Raw genomic sequence first — 20,777 nt, 5'->3', positions numbered from 1 at the left:
CCGGTGCGCTCACTGGCTGAGCGCAGTGTGGGCGACAGCAAGCCAAGGGTTGCGATCCCCTTGCCGGTCCCAAAAAAAAAAAAAAAAAAAAAAAAAATTAATGATCAAGACTCACCAGCCTTATGTAATTCATGTCCTCCTTCTGCCTCTTTTCATTGTTAAATACAGTTGCCAAGTACGCCATGGTGATAGGCACCTAACCAACACGTTGGAAGAGAATGGCATGAGTATATGTATATACGTGTGCATGTGTGAACACGCGGGTGCATGTGTGTAAGTGTGTGTGTGCATGAGTTTTCTACTCCCATTTTCCCTTATTGAGAAAAGACGTAAATAGCTTTTCTTCATCTTTTCTGGCCATTCATTGACAATCATTTCCCAATTGTAGGCCACCTGAATTAAGGTCTTAGAAACAATGGCACAAAACAAAACACACGTGAGATACTGAAATTCCCAAATACTCTTGAGACCAAGTTCTGGCATGGAATCTATAAGATGAACATTTAGAGGTAAAATTAATATATCATAAAGAGATTCTATAATTAGATTATCAAAGTGCTTAAGTCTGGATAGGCAAGAACTGATTTTTGTGTTCTGGTAAGCTAAAACAAATGATGAGTTAATCTGGATATGAGATAAATTTTCAATATTTCAAAAGTACACAAAGAGAAGTAAATACTGCCACGTATCTTTTATGCTGTTTGTTGTTGTTGTTGTTTAAGAATAGCAATTTAAAGAGCCTCAGAAAACACAATTAGAAAGGTTAAGAAGAAAATTAAGCTTTTTAACTGAAGAGACCAGTCAGGACTATCCTTCACAAAACAGGTTTTAGCTAATGCCAGATTATTTGCTCACTAAAAACAGAAAAGGATACCAGCCAGCAGCTCAGATCTGTATTCAAACCTCAAAGTTACCTAAAATAGAAATCAACTATTTATATTTTTTTGAATAGTATATTATTTAATTCAATGTTAAACAAATAACTGTAAGCCTGGGTTTCAGTCTTATTTATGCCTAGTTTTGAGACCTCAAGTAATATAACCAGTTTTCCTGGACTTCAATTTAATAAACCATAACACAGAAGCAGATTCAATGACATGCAAAATGCTTCCCAGCTCAAAATCTCCTATGAGCCGTGGTGTTCCTATGAGATGTTTTAATTTATTACCATGAACAGTTAGTTTGAATTCCTTTCTCTAGAAACTAAAAATTAGGAAAAAATAATCAAATCTCTTCTAGAACTTAAGGTTGTTTTCTCCAGTGGCAAAATAACGCAACTTGGGTAATTCCCTGTGATTCTATATCATTCAATTAATCCTACTCAGTGATATTCAGTGTGTATTTTCAATCAGAGGACTCAAAACTTTCTGCAGTTCCAGAAAATTCTCTGCTATTATCCCTTTGAATATTGTATCTGCCTTCTCTGCTGCACCCTCTCCTTCTATAACTTCTATTAGATATAGGATAGTGTTGCTATTACTTTCTTGGCTCAGATTTCTGACAGCGAGTGCTGCAAATTCAAGACCTTACCTATGTATAAAGCACTTTGGTTTGTGTTTCTCTCATGTGACCATTTTTTCCTGCCCAAGAACCAAGACAAGAAGTTTCCTTCCATGTCACATGGCATATCTGATGGGCAGAAGTTTTTTGGTACTAGTACAGGGACAGGAAAACCCCATCCAAGGCTCAGACCTTGTGCTGAGGGCTCAGATCCATCTTTCCTTTATGCATATAGAGGCCCAAAGTCTTGATTCAGAGATTTAAAATCTCAGCTTCTAAGGCATATATATTAGGTTCAGATAATCCTGGGGGCTGCTGTAACTTCTTTCTAACCACTGCATCTTTGGGTTCTTCCTCTTCTCTGGCACCTAAAGACTTTCCCTAATTTGTTTTGAACTTAGCTATGTACTTCTTCGAGAAATTCTATCACATTTTATTCAGCATTTAATGTGGTTTTCCCATGTTGCTTCATCCTTTACCTACTGCTATATCTAAGTTTCTTCATAGACCATAAAGTGCTACATCCCAGGTGGTCACTTAGGCACATTCAAAGACTCAGTTGCAACATCAGCTCTACTTACTATGATGGTATTAGTCATGGGAGTCCCCCTTCTTTCTAAAAAAGCCACTACCTAAAATAAATAGCTTCCCTAAAAGATGTACAACCACAGTAAAACTGATTTCAATGTTAAAAGTATTCAGTAAGGAAAACAGGCAACGACATTGCTGAATCAGTCTCTTGTAACAAACGTAAAGGCCAGCATAAAGCCAAACAGAATTTAAGAAACTGTGAGTTCTAATCAGCACAACACAAAAGTTTTTCCTTACAGCATGTTTTCTGGGTATAATAAAAAAAAATCTTATGAGAAAATCTCTCCTTTGGGATAGTTTTCAAAACTTTTTAATTAGGAATCGTATGATACACTATAATCTTTAGGTTGAAGCTTGGTTAACAAGGAGAAGATATGAAAGTGTGTTAGACTAAAAAACCATGTTTACATCATATCCCAGAAGGGGTTATTAGCAAGGATTTAAGCAGGCCTAGAAGTGCTACAATTTCAATGTAGACTTGAAAAGGCAGTAGGTACACTAAAGATGAAGTTGTAGACGGCAAGTACTATTATACTGGACAAAAAATAAAGAATGGAATCACTGGAGTGTTAGAACTGTCCTGGCAATGTGCTTAGAAATGACACTCAAAGAGAAAGATGAAAAAGAAAAAAGCAGGGGGAGGGGACGAATGAATGTGTTTGGTGTCTTGGGATTCTCTGAGCCAAAGAGAAGATAAACACTTCATACTGGAAAAAGGAAGCATAAACACAGGTAACAGGAGACTAAGTATTTTGCCATAAAGCAGAAAAGAAAACTGGCAGTGTACAGGGGAGGATAAATGACTCACGTTTCAGGGATATAATTGCAGGGGCACTGGGGTGTTTGCCTTGGCAAGCCATTTTCATTGGAAATATCTCTGGAACTCAGTTCCCATGAATTAAAGGAGAGGAGAGAGAGGAGAGGGGAGGAGGGGGAGAGGGGGAGAGAGAGAGAGAGAGAGGAGAGAGGAGAGAGGAGAGAGAAGAGGAGAGGAGAGGGGAGGAGGGAGAGAGAGAGAGAGAGGAGAGAGACAGAGAGAGAACACTGAAATCTGTCTCAAGTGAAAAAAGATTTTTTCAACTTGTCTCAGCACTCCAGAAGAGAATTAATACATGAAGGAAAATAAATTATTCTTTTTATATATAGTTTGCTGAACAAAAATTAGGTGGACTCACAATAATTACCTCAAGGATTAAAACTAGAAACATAAGTCCCCTGGTTTTCAACTATAATAAAAAGTTATCTAATGTTAAGGGGGTTGACTGAATCAGAACAGCAATCCTTTAACAATGCCATATATCTAATGTAACTGTCTTAGCCATCTTGTATATAGAGAAAGCAGACATGATTTGATTGCTCTCTCTCTCTCTCTCTCTCACACACACACACACACACACACACACACCAACAGCAAGACCTTGTTGTGATGCCTGCTCATCCCACTTTTGGCCAAAGCCTCTGTACTTTCCTACAGAGGCCTCCTTCTCATTGAATGCATCTGCATTCATTTTACATGTTTGAATATTTTCAGATGGGGCTTTTAAGACTTCACAGTCATTCCTGACTTGTTGACTAAGTAATGCTCACATGTTTGTGTGCAAGGAAACATATTAAATCTACAGGAAATCTTCATGAAGGCAAAATATGTACCTTAATAGTGGATTTGAAAAAGCATTAGTAGCAGTGTGATGGATAATAACATATCACCTAGTTGTCCCGAGTATTGGAAACACTAGAACAGCACACACCGGAGGTGACGTGCCAGCTATAGACTCAGACACCTCAGAATCTTCTAGGTAGACCCCGCTTCTCCCAAATCTGGCTCTCTTGACCTGCACACCTGAAGAATACAATACGTGTCATGAGACAAACATGAGCTCTGAGGCCCTGGAGAGCTGTCTGATGCCTAACTCCTAACTCTATCAACCCTGCTGATGAGATCTAAGGCAAGGAATTTAAGCTATTTGCACCTCAGTGCTCGGCTATACAGTGGGCAGATAGTGTCTACTTCACTGTGTTCATACAAGGATTAACTAAAGCAGGATAATGCACATGAGACACCCAGCAGTGCCCACATGGACTGAGCACTCAATGAATAGTCCTCTCCCTTAAGAATAAGTCGCTCTTCACTGGCAATGTACGGAGTGCATTAGTTCTTCTGTCACAAACAGGACCCAGTGCCAGTCATTGCTCTGAAACTTCAAAAATCTTGTGCAAATTTAGTACATGGCTTCAACTATATCAAAGAAAGACAGTAAGATCTATGGGCTGATATTCTGGAAATAGTTTGGGTCTGATTTGTGACTGATTTCCTGCAGGTTTGAAGAAAATCTCTGTGTGCTACAGGATGCTTCTGGTCTGACATGAATGAAGCAGCCTCACAGGTAGTTTTCTACCACTCACTGTTCTCCCAGCCACCCAACCATCTTGCCTCAGCCTCCACAACAAAGCACAGAGTGGAAAAACCTCCACAGTTCTGAGGGTCTCACTGTGTTCCTGATTTCAGTGGGGTGTGTGTGTGTGTGTGTGTGTGTGTCTGTGTGTGTGTGTACTTTTGGTCAGAGCTTGTGTTTGAACAAAGGGAAACCCAGGTCAGAAATAGTATCTGTCAGAGGCAAGATGACTGTGACCAAGAGGAATGGGCATGGAGGCTTGGTGGCTCAGGCCAAGTAGACAAAAAGAAATGAAAAAGATGCTGGCTACCAGCTAAGCGGCAGAGGAAGTAGAGGAGGAAGAGAGACTATCCCAGGCCCCATGTGCAAGAGCAAGTGGATAATCAAGGAACGGATTCTTATCTTTTCTTCCAGAGTAATAAATTTCAGAACAAGACATTTAATGCAGGATTTGGGAATGGTGATGCCTCATTCTAAAGCAGATACTAAAATGGATCATAAAGATAAATTATTTGTGATTAACAAGGTCTGTGAAATAAAAAACTACAATAAATGCATCTATTTTGAAGCAAAGAAAAAAAAATAGGATCTCTATATTTGGCTTTCAAATTCACCTCCTGGGCCATCTGCTAAATCTCTTTTCAAAATATTCATACCTTAGCAGAACTAAAGATGACTGGAAACTGTTCTTTGAAAGGTTCTCAGCCCCTTTTGTCTTTTGACTCTGCTTTTGATGAATTACTACATCAAGTTTTGTTAAAAGAACTCTTACTTCAGATCTTTAGTTCACCAAAGCACCATCCCGAAAGCCAGCCACTTGTGGACCATGTGTTTACTTTCACTATTTCAGATAACAGGATATAATCTCAGAACTTTCAGATCATAGAAGATGACGCTCCTGTGGAAATAAGACCTTGTTTTGTCTTAAATCTCATAAAAAATTTTCCAGGGAAGTTTTGGAGGACCAACTTTATATGAAAATACTCCCACCAAAAATGCTGATGCATATCATAAGATCCACCCCAGTAGCAAAATACAAAAAAAAAAAAAAAAAAAGGGAAAGATGTACAGAAACTGAGAAAGAGCCAAAGACTGTTCTTCCACATGGTCACACTGAAGATGTTTTTTGCTATACCAGCTGAGGAAAAGCCTATGGAAATACAGTAGGTAAAACCAGAGCCAAAACTCAATTTGAAAGCAGGCAAGAAAAAAGATTTACAAAAGGAAAAGAAAAATGAAACAGAAGATGGACAGTAGGAATGCAAAATGAATCAATGGATAACTAATTCATTTTTCAGTTATTTATATTTATTTTGTATTCTATGTGTAAATATTTTACTATCCAGGGCTACCTTATGTCTAAATAGTGTAGCATTTAAAAGAAGGAAATATTAAAATTCTTAAAATTAGTGATGTTTTTCTTTTTCTAAATAAAATATCACCAGAACTCAAAAAAAGAAAGAAAGAAATAGTATCTGTCATTAGCTATACACAAATGACTCATCTTGCAATGGTTCCCGGAAATAATCTTACTGAGATTAAAGTATCTGAGCTTCTCCATTGCCAACTGAAAACTAGAAAAAAATCAGAAATGTTACACTTTATATTTTAGAAATGAGTAGAGGCCTAGAGATCATCTAATCCAAGAAAGGGATGTCTGAGGCTATTAACCTACCCATCCTACAGACAAGAAAATTAAATGTAAAAATAGAGATTTGTTCAAAGTCACACAAACCTCTATACACCCAGTCCAGTAGTTTTTCTCATAATCACATGCTGCTCCTTTCTCTCCTGCATTAATCAGTGATTCCCATGGACTTCTTCCTTCTTCTGGCCACACTCACTCCCTGTGGTACCATTTATGTGCCGGTGACGCCCATTTTTATATCCCCAGCCCAGACCTCTCTCCCCAGAAGTCCAGACTTTTACATCCAACAGCCTGTCAGAAATCCTCACATGTGTCCCACAGTCCCCTCAAACTTAACATGTCCCAAACTGAGCTCCTGATACTCTGCCCAAACCTCCTCTTTCTGCAGTTTTCCCAGTGCAATAAACGACTCCATTCCCCAAGCTGCTCAAGAGCTCCTGAGGCCAGCTTGACTCCTCTCACTCTCTTACCTACATCTCATCTTCAATAAACTCAAATCTGATACCATCCTGGTCCAACTCATCATCATTTGCCAACCAAATTGGTGTCTCTGCTTCCAGTCCCCTGCCCATCCCCACAGCCTCCTCCAGCAGTTCATTCCCAATTCAGCAGCCAGAATGATCCTTTCAAAAGGAAGAAATTAGATGATGTTGCTCCTTGGCTCAAAACCCATCAAAAGATTCCTTTTCCTTCAAGTCCTTACAAAGGCCCACGAGACTCTACATCATTGGCTGTCCTCCCCCCAGTTTCCTCTATTGTCTCTGAGACACACTGTTCATCCTCACTGTGACTCAAACACAGAGGCAGGCTCCTGTGTGCTTATTGTTGCTTCTTGCCTGGAAAGCTCTTCCTCCAGACAGCTGCAGAGCTCACTCTTATCTCTTTCAAGTCTTTACTCAAATGTCGCCTTTGGACAGGGGGCTTCCTCCCCACCTACCTACACTCTGACACTCCCTGTTCCCCCTTTTTTTCCTCCTTACTTTATTATGCTCATCTAAGATACTTGTATATTTTATCTTATTATTTTCTGACTCCCCCCATCTTGGTTCTAACATAAGGGCTGAAAGTTCCTGGCATATTTGATGAATGAATGAATAAATCAATGAATGAATAGTAGAATCCTCTCTAAATAAGACTGGTTCTCAGAGCAGGATTAGAGTGACTGCTAAGAAAAAACTAAAGTTTATATTAAATGTGCCTACATATCTTTATCATATCTTTATTTCTGCATGTGTGAGTGCACGCTTGTTTTTGTACCTGTTTGTACTTGCTGTGAGGATGCCTTTGAACAAGCAAAGTTAGCACTCTGGTCTGGCTCCCAGAATCTTTTATGTATAGAAAGAAGTACTGCAAAACTACTGTCCAAAGCTTGGAAATGGCAAAGCCAATGTAACTAATAACACTGTTTTAGGGTGCTTCCCTCACATAGAAACTAATTTTACTCTTCAGAAAACACTAACAAGCTCAGGCAAGCTTTTATGGATAGCTGGTATTTTTTTGGAGATGTGTGTATATAAGAGGAATATGAAATTGTTAGGGAAGATGAATTTCTTTAACATGACTGTGGACTCTGTGTTCGGTCAGCAAAGTGCTAATGAAAAGGGGGATTTAAAATGTTGCTTGTGCAAGAAATGCAAAAGTGGAAGACATGTCTGCTACAGAATCCTGTGTTCTTGGCTACCTAAGGTAAACAACAACAATTTTGAGAAAAAGCAGATTTAAGAAGATACTCTATAACTGCTCTCCTAGGTCCTAATGAAGAACCAATCTATTTTCCTCCCAAACTGTATCTTTTTTGTACACTTTAAATTTAAAGAAATTCAAAACTAATCTTTACAAGTTACGGTTGGCAATAATCATCTGAGAAGTACTTTGACATATTTTTGGTTTACCTATGGAGCACCTAAGCTGATCCTGAGAGATCAACAAACTGATTAATTTAGGTCCCCCTGTTTTTAATAATTTATATTATTGTGTCAGCTAATAACAAGAAAATGGGCAAGATACTACCAAAAAATAAATGAAAATAATTCAGTGATTCCACACTGCACATATGTATTGAAATTCTGCACCCCACAAATATGTATAATCAATACATTTCAACAGAAATAATTTTTTTTAAAAGTATTGAGTGATTCATTTACCAGGTAATTCACTCATACGTTATGGAGAAATGGCTGAGTCTTACAAGTTCAAGAGCAAAGCAAATTCAAACACAATGCTGAACTAGTTTGTTTTTTATTTTGTCTCATTCTGATTTAATAGAGAAATACATCAAAGGTAACTCAGGACAGTGAGTCCAAGCTCTAGAAATCATCCTCGTGGATTTGAATTCTGCTCTGCCACTTATTAGCTTTATGACCTTTGGAAAATCACTTAGTTCTCTTCAAGCCTCATTCTCTCCATGTGTATTACCTGCATAAGAGTATCATTTCAAAGAGTTTTTGTGAAAATTTAATGATATAACATGTATAAAATACCGCCCAGAGTGTCTGGAAGTGGGAAGCACGAGGTCAATATTAGCTACTTTTTAGTAATAGTAGTGTTTAAAATTCTGAGTCTCCCAAACACTTCTGGGACTGGGCTTTCTGTCTCTCTCTTCTCCACCACAAGATAAAAATAAGCTTTTATTTAAAACTTTTGGGAGCAGGGGGTGAGAGATTCTTCTCAAAGTTTTCTTTCTTCTTTCTGAAAGATTATTTATTTTTTTTGGTCTTTTAAATTTCTGTATTATTTTATTTAATCCCTAATACTGTCAACCACCTGGTTATGGAAAGCAATATCCAACACCTGTAACAAAACATACTTCCCCACTCCCCATACTGAACTGTCATCCTCTTCCTGCCCACTCCTATCCTTTCCCTACACTAGGAAGCAGCACAGCGGGCCCTGCACTCCTCAGAAGTGGCCTCACTCTCCAAACTCCCTTCCCTCAACACATTCCTCTCAACACTGTGCACGCACACAACTTCAGAACTGGAGGGACTCTTCCCTTCCTTTCTCGTCGCGGAATCATTTCCGTCACTGCCTGCTGCCTTCCCTCTCTGTTCTTTACGCTCTTTGCTTGCCTTTCCAACCACCATCAAGATGAACGAGTGAGGCGCCTTTTCTGACAGCTCTGCACCACAAACACATAGCCTACCACAAGGTCACTGCATGAGGCACCTCACCAACAGATTTCAGCCTACGGGAAAACAAAGGAGAAAAGAGGACACCTCCCAAAAGAAGAAACCTGAAAGGCATTTCAGTGCACACTTTGGATTTTCTACTCAAAAGTTATTGTGCGTGTGTGTGTGCATGTGTAAGTAATATATGTACTCATATAGTGCACTAATGTATTCATGAGTCTGTCACTACCAAAACATTGCATGACAAGTAAGAATTTGTCTGAATGACATAGGATATATTTTTGAACTGACACTCTAACCAGAAAGGTTAAAAAAGCAAACTAAGTAAAAATTTATGACTTCTTTTTTATAGTAAAGGAAACTATTTATATATTAATTTTTAGCTCCCACCAACAAGTGAGAACATGTGGTATTTCTCTTTCTGTGCCTGACTTGTTTCACTTAATATAATTCTCTCGAGGTCCATCCATGTTGTTGCAAATGGCAGTATTTCATTCGTTTTTATAGCTGAGTAGTATTCCATTGTGTAGATGTACCACATTTTCCGTATCCACTCATCTGATGATGGACATTTGGGCTGGTTCCAACTCTTGGCTATTGTAAAGAGTGCTGCGATGAACATTGGGGAACAGGTATACCTTCGACTTGATGATTTCCATTCCTCTGGGTATATTCCCAACAGTGGGATAGCTGGGTCGTATGGTAGATCTATCTGCAAGTGTTTGAGGAACCTCCATACTATTTTCCATAGAGGCTGCACCATTTTGCAGTCCCACCAACAATGTATGAGAGTTCCTTTTCTCCGCAACCTCGCCAGCATATATAAATTCACACACACACACACACACACACACACACACACACACACCAAAAAAAAAAAAAAAAAAAAAAGCCAGGGAGGGGGGGAAGAAGATATAACAACCACAATTACTTGAAGTTGATACGACAAGCAAACAGAAAGGACATTGTTGGGGGGGAGGGGGGAGGGAGGAGGGAGGGAGGTTTTGGTGATGGGGAGCAATAATCAGCCACAATGTATATCGACAAAATAAAATTTTTAAAAAAATTAAATAAATAAATAAATAATAAAAATAAATAAAAAAATAAAGGAAACTATTATATTAGCTGATAGAAAATATTTTGAGTGTCTGTGAAAATAGAATAAAACCAACAATAATAAATTTCATTTACACTGTCTAAGGAAAGGGTACCCTAAGCTAGTGAAGACAGTGAGGTAAGGTTAAGAAAGAGTCCAGCTTCACTAGGTGGACCAGTGACAGAAACACCAGAAACAGGAGGCAGAAGTAAGCCAGTGAAGGAAACAACAGGACAAGCAGCAGAGACTCAGGAGCTAGGCTGCCCTATGCATGATAGTCTCTCTCTCTCTCTCTCTCTCTCTCTGTCTCTCCTCCTCCTCTTTATTTTTGCTTTGTCCTCTCTTCCTACTCCAGCCTTTTCTAAACAACTAGTTGTAATCGCTAGACAAACCTTAAATCCAGAAAATAATATTACTCTACATTTCTGTTACTTTACAGATTACAAAGCATTTTCACACATGTGATGTCATGGCACCCTCTGAGGTAAGTCAATGAAAATTTTAATCCCCAATGTATAAACAGATGAACAAAAGATTAATGAAGTCCACTTGAGGTGTTCTGGGGAGGAGTTCTCATAAACATTGTAGTGGATTGACTTATGTCCCCCCAAAACTCACTGAAGCTTGAATTGTGTCCCCTAAATTTTATGTATTAGAAACTTGGCCTCCACTGTGACTGCTAAGAGGGTGGGAAATCCTATTATGGTAACTGAAAGGTGGGGCTTTGAAGAAGTGATTAGATTGTAGGACCATGCAGTAGTGAATGGATTAAAAACGGTGGTCATGGGTGTCGTTTGGAGGGCTGTAAAAGGGGAGAATGAAGAGTCTTTCTCTCTCCCTGCTCTCTTGCTTCCACCATCTTGCAGTGTGAGACCCCTGGGTCACTGTTGCCACCAGCAGATGGATTTTGGACTTCCCAGCCTCAGAAACTGTAAGCAATAAATTTTGTTTTCTTTCTAAATTACCCAGTCTCAGGTATTTTCTTATAAGCAACAGAAACGGACTGTTACAGACATCATCTCTTTTATTTAGCAAAATAACCTTGTGGATATAAGCTTACTTCAGGATTCCAGCTATTCCTAGGCAGATTGTGGGGGCTGTGGGTGGGAGTAGTACTAGGTTGGGAAACAACAGAGCTTTTAACTATCTCTCTCTTTTTAAAATTTTTTTAAAACTATGAGAAAATATGGTAAATATTAATATTTGTTACATTGGGGTGGCAGTGCATAGATGTTAAATCATTATTTTTGTTTTCTTTATGTTGGAAATATTTCATAATAAATACCGAGGAAAAAAATCTCGTCAAGTGAGTATTAATATCTCCTTTTTCATAGTAGGAAAACTAGAAAACAGATAGGCTGATTTGCCATGCAAAGCTACACTAATATCACAATATGTAGATACAGAACTTAAGCTCTTTGACTATTAACAACTAAGAAAGACTTTGATATTAATTCCTTCATCCTGGATATTGTGGTAGACTTCATTATGGTTCACTTTGCCTAACAAAAAATAATTATGGATAAAACCTCAGAACATTTAAAAGAATGTAATATAAACTGTCACAGTTTTATTGAAATATAAAAAGCTAGTAAGTACCAAATTGAATTAAAATTTCAGGATGATGAGAAAGAAATGACCTATTGAAGTAGACATTTTATAGGTTTCAAACCTCTCTGTGACTCCATTATTTCAACTGAAAAAATGAGAATATTACTAGTACCTATCTCCTAAGGTTCTCCTGAGAATCGATGAGTTAATTCCACAAACGGTTTAGAGAAAGACCCAGCACATGGTGAGAGTTCAATTACTGCTGTTGTTGTTATCTCACATCTGTTGTGAGCATTCCTACCATCCTTCTTTTCCCATCTGTAAAACGCAGAGGTTTGCATTCACATAAGGTATGCTTTAAAGATTAATAAGCAGGGGTTCTTTTTAACTCCTCCAATTAAGGTATTCCAAATTTTATGCCCTATAAGGTAAACATAGACCTATTTCACCCTCGCCACACATACCCGATTCCCCCTTTCCCTGGGAAACTACTTCTGGACAAGTTACTCAAGGAAAGGCACATTTCCTTTAAGACAAATGGAAGACAGTAGGAAGCAGGAGCCTTGAGTAAATGAATTAGCATGTAAATGGAGTCCAGTGTTAACTCCAGGAGGGCTTAACTGACCTACTCAGCCAGATCTCCTGTGAACTATTGAGTCTGAGTTGGGTGAGGGTCTACACACAAGCATGCAGATGACTTATACCTCTCCTTTGATCTGTTCACTATATAACTGTTGTTTGTACCCCATGGCAGTGCAGATTTCCAGCTGACTGGCCACCATCAGCACCTCCCATAAGTCTAATAAACCAGTGTCTCTACTTATTGGCTTGGGTGAGTTATTTGGAATAGGCAAACACTACACAAGTGTCTTTTCAGTTTTGAGGCTCCCGTAATACATGCCCTAATGACATGTTGGAAAATTTTATTCAGCAAGATGTAAAATTAGTTTTTTGTCCCCTTTATGGTTTGTGTACAATCTGTGCTTTTCTTCCATCCTGCCCTATATAATTTTGAATGCCTTAAAAATACTTCCTAAAAATGGAAGAAAATCAACCCTCAAAATTATTCATAAAAATATTCAGAGAATTCAGTAAGATGTTGACATACAAAATATATAAAAATCAATATCGTTTCTATATACTAGAAATGGCTGATTAGAAGATGTAATTAAAAAGATCATTTGTACTGAGGTGGGATAGAGAAGGGACCCACCCCAGGGAGGCTACCCATCAATATTCAGGCTGAACTGACATTAGCCACCTCCTTGTTTTGTAGTTAATGAGCCTGTAATGAGACAGTAAAAAGGAAAACCACTTGACCAGTCAAATTAAAGAAACTCAGAACTCTGTGGTTTTCTGAACAGGAAACAAAACCACAAAAACCACAACATATGTGCATTAAGAAGGACAGAGCTGCAGATGACTTCTATATGACCTTCCACATGGAGGGCTAGATCAAAAAAGGCAAACTTAAGAGAAAATTGGCCCTATTGCACATGAGCCTTTCCTTCAAGCTTGGCAATGTGTATGACAGGAAACAGAAGCAGTCCCCTGGGCTAGGATTACCCCAAACTCCACCCAAACTGAATATTCCTTCCCCTAGTTAAGTCAGAACACCACCCCTGTCATGAGATGACATATAAAACCCACGACCCTGAATATCTATGGGATGCTCCCCACTTGTGAGGTCACCCATGCACTCTCCTGCATGTACTTTCTCTTTGCAATAAAACTTGAGTGTGGATGTGACATTGCTGCATGAGCTTGGAGTTATTGGATTCTCAATGGGATTCCTTCCTCAGGAATTCCAAGAACCTGCATCTCCAGTGACATTGATATAGAATAGAGTACATAAGAATTAATGGTAGAAAAATATTTATTCAGTAAGTGGCACTGGGAAAACTGGCAAAACATATGAGTATAGGGAAAAATCAAATCAGTATCATTCTTCTTAGACATAAATGAATTTCAAATGAATTTGAGAGTTAAGTGCAAAAACCAAACATTATAAAAGTACTAGAAAAAAAGATAGAAGAATGTTTTTGTAATATGAGGTTTCATGAAGCTTACCCCTAACATTCACCAGCTTACTATATACCAAGCATACATGATCTCATTTATTGTCATGTCACTATGATGTAAGTGTTCATTTTATATATATAAAAAGGGGACTTAGAGAGGTCAAGTAACTTTAAAGAAAGGGGACTCAGGTTAAATAACTTTAACATCAACATATTTGAGCCACTCTTATTATTCACGAATTTCTTATTTGTGAATTTATTTGTAACTCCAAAATCAGTATTTCCATGGTCATTTGCAGACACTCACGTGCAGAGTGGCAACAAATTTGAGTCACCCAACACATACATTCCCAGCTGAGGTCAAACAAGGCTGCCTTCTTCTTTCACTCTCATACTGTAAACAAGTATCCTTTTCACAATCTACTTAGTGCCACATTTTTTGCATTTCTGTGCTATGGGAAAGCAAAATATTTCAGCCCCCAAATATATTTCTCTGACAAATTTCAAGATGACTAATTCAGAGAGACTGGAAAAACAAGATTGCCTAGAAGCCTGTTTCTTTGTGGAAAAAAATTTACATCTGTATATGAAAACAGCCACACTTCCTCTGAGGCACCCTTCTTTTGGTTACTATCTATTCTTTCTAAGGGCATCTATCAGATAACCTGAAATATTTTCTTTTGCATACAAGATGTCTCTACTTAACTTCTGACTTCCTCCTTTCACCTGTGACAACACCTCCCCCCAGCACTTCAGAGAAACTTGGTCTCAGTCCATTGTTCTGGGGCTTGTACCTGCCCCCACCTTCTCTCAGTCATGAATACTAGTATATAAGCTTTGTACCCCCATGGGACATTTGGGACACTTGGGACATTACTCTTGTGATTCCCTCATGCTTTGTTTCCTCCCAGCCGTTAAATAATACAATTTGTCATGCCTTTTCTTCATATTGTCCTAAATTTGTCAGTGATTTTTATTAACGGAACTTTAGGAGTGAGAAGTTTTCTTTTGGCCCCTTCAGTGCTTTTGCTTAGTGATTTCACTGTCTAAAATGGCCCCCAAGGATAGTGCTGAGGTGCTGACCAGTGTTCCTAATACAAGAAGGCAGTGAGTGCCTTACAGAGACGATACTTTCAGGCATGAATTATAGTACTGCTGGCCACGAGTTCAATGTTAATGAATCAACAATATATATTTAACAGAGTGTCTTTAAACAGAAACACACTTAAAACAAAGCTATGTATCAGTCAGTTGATGAAAATGTGACCAGAGGCTCATCGGGGACATAACTCTGTATTTCCTCTAGGAGCAATCGTTCAGTATTTACTAATTCAGTGTTCACAGAGACTTTATAAAATAGAACTACCACAAATAATGTGAATCAACTATTAAAATAAAACGCAGAACCAGGATAGAATCCTTGCATGTCTGATTCCAGAGACCATACGAAGGAACACTGTCACGATCATTCTGTATAAAGGAAACGAATAATAGATTTGATTACATAAATATCAAAAGATAAAAGACAAACCGGAGAAAAAATACTCGTAACATACATTAGAAGTATTGCTAACATTAATAAAGAATTCTTCAAATCAATATGAAAACAGAAACCTTAACATTGAAAAATGAGCAAAGGATTTAACAGGTAATTCATACACAAACACAAAATTAGTAATGAGACAAGAAAAGTATATGACCTCTCTAGTAATCAAAGAAGGAAAAATAAAACAATTATAAAATATCATTTTTTAAATCTGTAGATTTATCAAAGACTAAAAAGAATTATATCACCCGGCATTTAGTATGTGTAGGCACACAAGCTACTGGACAATTTGGCAGTAGGTATCAATAGCCTTAATGTTATTAATAAATTTTTAACTGGAAATTTCAGTTTTAGGAATTTATACTGTGAAAGTATTTGAGTATAAATGAATGAATAATAAACATAAATTTTTAAAAAATCTCTTGCAATGTTGTATATATTATCCAAAACTTGAATCCTAGAGGGAATTAAGTACATTTATGTAATTCATACAACATAATACTAAACAAAGGTGCAGTTCTGCATTTATTTACATGGAAGATACATGAAAGATACTGACGACATAGCTGAGTAAGAAAAGCTGACTGTGGTAGGTATAGTTTGATCCCATTCATGTCCGCATGTACACATGCAGATAAAAACACAGATTGCTTAAAGAAATTAGATTTAGACATTAGTTTCCTCCCTCACACTGGAATGCCTCAGTCCTAAGGACCATATCAAAGAGGATTTTGTTGTATCTCATAAGTGAATGTTCTAAATCTTCCCACTGGTACTGGTATTTCTTAGAATTACAGGGCAAAGAGGTATGGCACTGTTCCACTGAAAAGCACTGACAGGGTTAGAATACAGGTGAGGTATGGGCAGATCCCATGTCATTGGTCACCTGACTTCTGTTTGAAATAGAGGGGCAGTCATCCATTGAGAATTCCTGAAGCTCAACATCACTAGATTTGGGAAAAGAGAATGTCATGATGAGATATATCAGCACTGTCAGAGGCTTACAAGGAAGGACGAGACGAAAGTTGAGAGCAGCAGGAGCAGCTTGAAAGCTAAATTAGAAAGAATAAGAAACATACACAGTTTGCATTTTATATGTGTTCCCTTTCTGGCTTGTTAATATGTTCTTTGATAAAGAGATAGATGCTTCACACACTGCTAATGTGTGTGGGCATATGATAATGTATATGTGCTACAAGATAAAAATGCTTTTATGATTGGTATCAAGAAAAGAAAAAAGGCAACATCAGCAAAAGAGTGCATTCATGATGTCAGCAGTTACTCTGATCTCAGTGGATTTCACAATTGAGAATATTAGCATCCCAAAAAGAATTCTGTGTGGGAGAGTGAGCCTGTTGGAAAAGGCAAAGGTCCCCTGAAAGCTTAAGTAAAGGCATCTGGCCTTTGCACTCAACCACCACAGTCAGAAGCAATAATCCAATCCACATGGTGCATAGGACAGCTTTTCCAAGGGCATTTCTAACAGCGGCTAAGACAAAGCAGATAATGGCAAAGGTTACTGTAACAGGAGAGAGTGCCTGTGTGGTTCTAGGGGAACCCCTTGGTCCACAAGAAAAGAAACATAAACAAAGGAGATCAGCCCACTAACAACGCATGTGAATTAATATAATCTACAATTTAGAATAAAAGATAGAGAAAATTTTATGTGAATATTTATCTGGTCTCTGATTAGGAAAAGACACAAAAGCAATATGAGAGAAGAAAAGAACCAGAGATATATCTCTTTTCATAAATTTATTAACATAATCTGCATATAAAAATTTATGACAAAAATAAAAATAGAACCACAACTAGGGGAAAATAATTTTGCCAAAGTTTTAAAGATGTGCAAAGATATTCATCATAATGTTTACAACAATGAAAACAGCTAAAATGTCAAACATTTATAAATTTATAAATTATGCCCCAGCCATACAATAAAATATTATGCAGCAATCAAAATTATGTTTTTGAAAAATGTCAATATCTTGAGTGTATAACATTAGAGAAGAAAAATCATAAATCTTTTGATTATAAGTATAGATCTATTTACCCACAGAAAAAAATATAAGAAAGTATGCCACAACAGTGATAATACTTAACATTATTTTCTGTGCCAGGCATTGTGTTGCTCTTTATACACAATATCTCATTTAAGATTCACAACAACCCCATGTGACAGGTACTATCATCACTCCTATTTTTCAGAAAAGAAGACTGAGGCACAGAAAGGTGAGGTCACTTGCCCAAGGCCACACAGCTTGAAAGTGTAAAGCCTGGAAATGAACTCAGCCAGTCTGTTTCCTGAGCTTGTGTGCTACCCATCACCACAAATTCCTAAGACCTATCTCCTCTGATTTCAAAGGCTCATAAAATAAAAGTATCCAAATGTACTATAAATAGAGTGGGACTTTTTTTCTATCTCATTTATAAGATTTGAACAATTCTCACTACCAACTTCTCAAAACATTCATGTTGACAGCCTCGTTTGGAGCCTCTGATCCTCTAAACTTATAGGATATCAATATGTGAAATTTAATGAAGATCCAGAATTCTCAGCTGCTGTTCCCTTCATATATTCATCACCGCTCAAGTAAATTTCTTTTAGAAGATGAAGTCTTTGAAGAATTCTTTTGTTTCCATTTTTGTGTTTTCTATAAGATTATTACATATCTGTTGTGTGGAGCAAAGCTATTTTGGTCTCTGTCCTTCCCATTGTTTACTCCCATTCAGATGAAAATTTAAATACAAACTAGCTACCCATTCATCAAGATGCTTTAAATTGATTTATGGTATAGCATAGAGAAGCTTCTGGGAATAAGAACTTAAAATCTATTATGGTTTCTATTAATAACTGCAGTCACTAATTGCTATGAGAACTTTTTTGGATATGCTAACATATAGTTAAAGTAAAGCAAATCCAAAAAGCTACTATAAATAGCTTTGCACAGTCTCATAGAAATCATGAGAATTTTGTAAGTTTGGAGGGTGGGAAAGTAGAAACACGGGTTTCAGATCTTTTTTTAAACATTGTTATCACAGATTCGAAAAGCCAAAATTTAAAAATTGTATTCTCAAATCCATCTCTGCAGATGATCCTCTTTATTACTTTAATTACTTTGGAATTACCACTTTCAGACAACAATTTTAACTATAACTGATATTAGATAGGGATCCCAAGTGCTATTTTTGCTCACCGATTCATGAAATAAAAAATTTTAAGTACCTGCTGTGTGCCAGGCACTGGCAATATAGTGCAGCAAACAAAAGATAAAAACCTCTGCCTTGCTGGAATTTGAAGGCATTATACTGATGGTGCATGGAAAGCAAACATGGTAAACAGCAAAATGTATACACGATGATAAATGCAATGAAGAAAAACAAAGCAGTCAAGGGGGATATGGGTACTGAGGAGGAGGATCGCATTGAGAAGGTGACATTTGAGTGTGGACGTGAATCAGTAAGTGAACAAGCGTGAGGCTGTCTAGGGAAGGGCATGCTAGACAGAGGAATAGCAAGTGCAAAGGCCCTGAGGTTGAACTGAGCCTTTACTGCATTTGAAGAACAAAAAAAAAGAGGCCCTCATGGTTTCAGTGGAGGAATAAAGAAAAGTAGTAAAATAGGTCAGAAAAGTAACAGAGGAGCCAGGTGCTATAAGGCCTCATAGGCCATGCTGATGACTTTTTTTTCAGAGAGATGAGAAGCAACAACAGGTATAGACAGAATGACCATATAATTTATCATTTAAATTCTGACATTTTTGTTGGTAAAAATGCTAAACTGGATGGGACATTGAGAAAACAGAGGAAGACCAAAGCTGTTCCAGGCAAACTGGTGAAATGTATGGTTGCCTGAGGTATGGAGCAGAGAAGTGACATGATCTTGATTTTAACCAGGTCATTCAGGCTGCTGTTTTAAGATTAGAATGAAGGTTAGCAAGTAACTAAGCAAGGAAAGTGATTAGGAGCCTGATGTAATACCCAGGTGATCCGTGGTAGCGGCAATGGCAGACTCTGGGTATGTTTTAATGTAAAGCCAGCAGCACTTAGGGATGGAGCACATGTAGGGCATTAGAGAAAAAAGATTTGGGTACTGAACAACTGTGGGGACTGTGTTGGCATAACAGAGCATTAACAGGGAGACTTCAGAAGGAGCTAGTTTAGGGGTGTCAGGGTGAGGGGAGACAAGAAACTCCAACACACATCCAAATGGAGACACTGAGTAGGTAGTAACCCATAGCAGGCATAAGACAGGCAGTCGTTCAGGGTCACCAGTGTGTAGATGACTCTTAAAGTATCAGAATGGGTGACATCCCTAGGGAGCGAGGGCAGATGGAAAAGAGAAAAGAAGAAAGGACAGAGTCATGGTTGTCCCAACACTACAGAATCAGGAGAAAGGAAGAAACAGCAAAGGAGACTGAGAAACAGCAGCCAGAGAGGCAGGAAGAAACTAAGAGTGTGAAGCCAGCTGATTTAAGTGTGTCAAGGATAAAAGAGTGATCGACTGAGACAAGTGTTGCTTTGGTCCTGGTAAGCTGAGGACTGAGAGTATTTTGATGTCTTCCTGGTGAATATAAGGATGGTTTTTCTACAGCGATCCATGAAGGCAGGGGCATGTACTCACTCGTTTACCTTTGAAACTCCTTAGCCGGTTGTTAAGTGCGAGATCCCTGGCAGTTTGAAGTGCAGAGAAGCAGACACAATCCCAGAGAATCTGGGTTTCTTGTACAAGGATGGGCAATCTGTACCGCACTGTGCAACTTTCAGAAGAGAATGAGACATTTTCAAAAAACTACAAAAGCCACTTTTAGGCTAGATCTATATGTATGGTAGGACAATTCTGCCATACCCCAGCTAGTACAATGAGACTTGTGGTCCCAGGAATTCAAGAATTCAATGACACAAGAAAGGAAAGGAGTAAGGATTCATGCCAACTGTAGGGCCCGAAAAGCCTGTTCATTGGTTCCAACCACCAAGATTCCTTTAGCAGTTGGCCACTCATACTCCTTAAGACACTATCATCATTTCTAAGTGTCTAATGTTTGGATTTTCCTTCCATTCTGCAAGCTAACCTCCCTCCTACTAATAAATTCCTTTAGCCAAAGTTGGCCAGAGCTGATTTCTGGTGCTGGCAACCAGAGTACTCTGGCATACCTGCCACTCTCCAGCCTGTACAGCTCTGTGGTAGCTAGTAAAACTCATAAATTGCCAAGTTCAGTCAGTTTTCCAAGGTAAGTAAATCTAAAGGTTTGGAGGCCATTACCATACTGGCAAAAAAGCTTAATACTCTCTTAAAAAAAAAAA

At 38.1% G+C, this 20,777-nt stretch overlaps 1 protein-coding gene and 1 pseudogene across 2 annotated transcripts in view; one reads left to right on the top strand and one right to left on the bottom strand.

The window, feature by feature from the left end:
• RELN (reelin) overlaps window positions 1–20,777 on the bottom strand; it is a 466,847-nt gene that overhangs the window by 432,772 nt on the left and 13,298 nt on the right. The gene's annotated exons all lie outside the window — the stretch shown is intronic.
• On the top strand, window positions 4,455–5,754 carry LOC134380060 (ribosome biogenesis protein BRX1 homolog; annotated as a pseudogene).

Source organism: Cynocephalus volans, chromosome 6 (genome assembly GCF_027409185.1).
Source record: "Cynocephalus volans isolate mCynVol1 chromosome 6, mCynVol1.pri, whole genome shotgun sequence".
In the NCBI taxonomy this organism is placed as follows: domain Eukaryota; kingdom Metazoa; phylum Chordata; class Mammalia; order Dermoptera; family Cynocephalidae; genus Cynocephalus; species Cynocephalus volans.
This window is presented reverse-complemented; position numbering and strand designations above follow the sequence as displayed.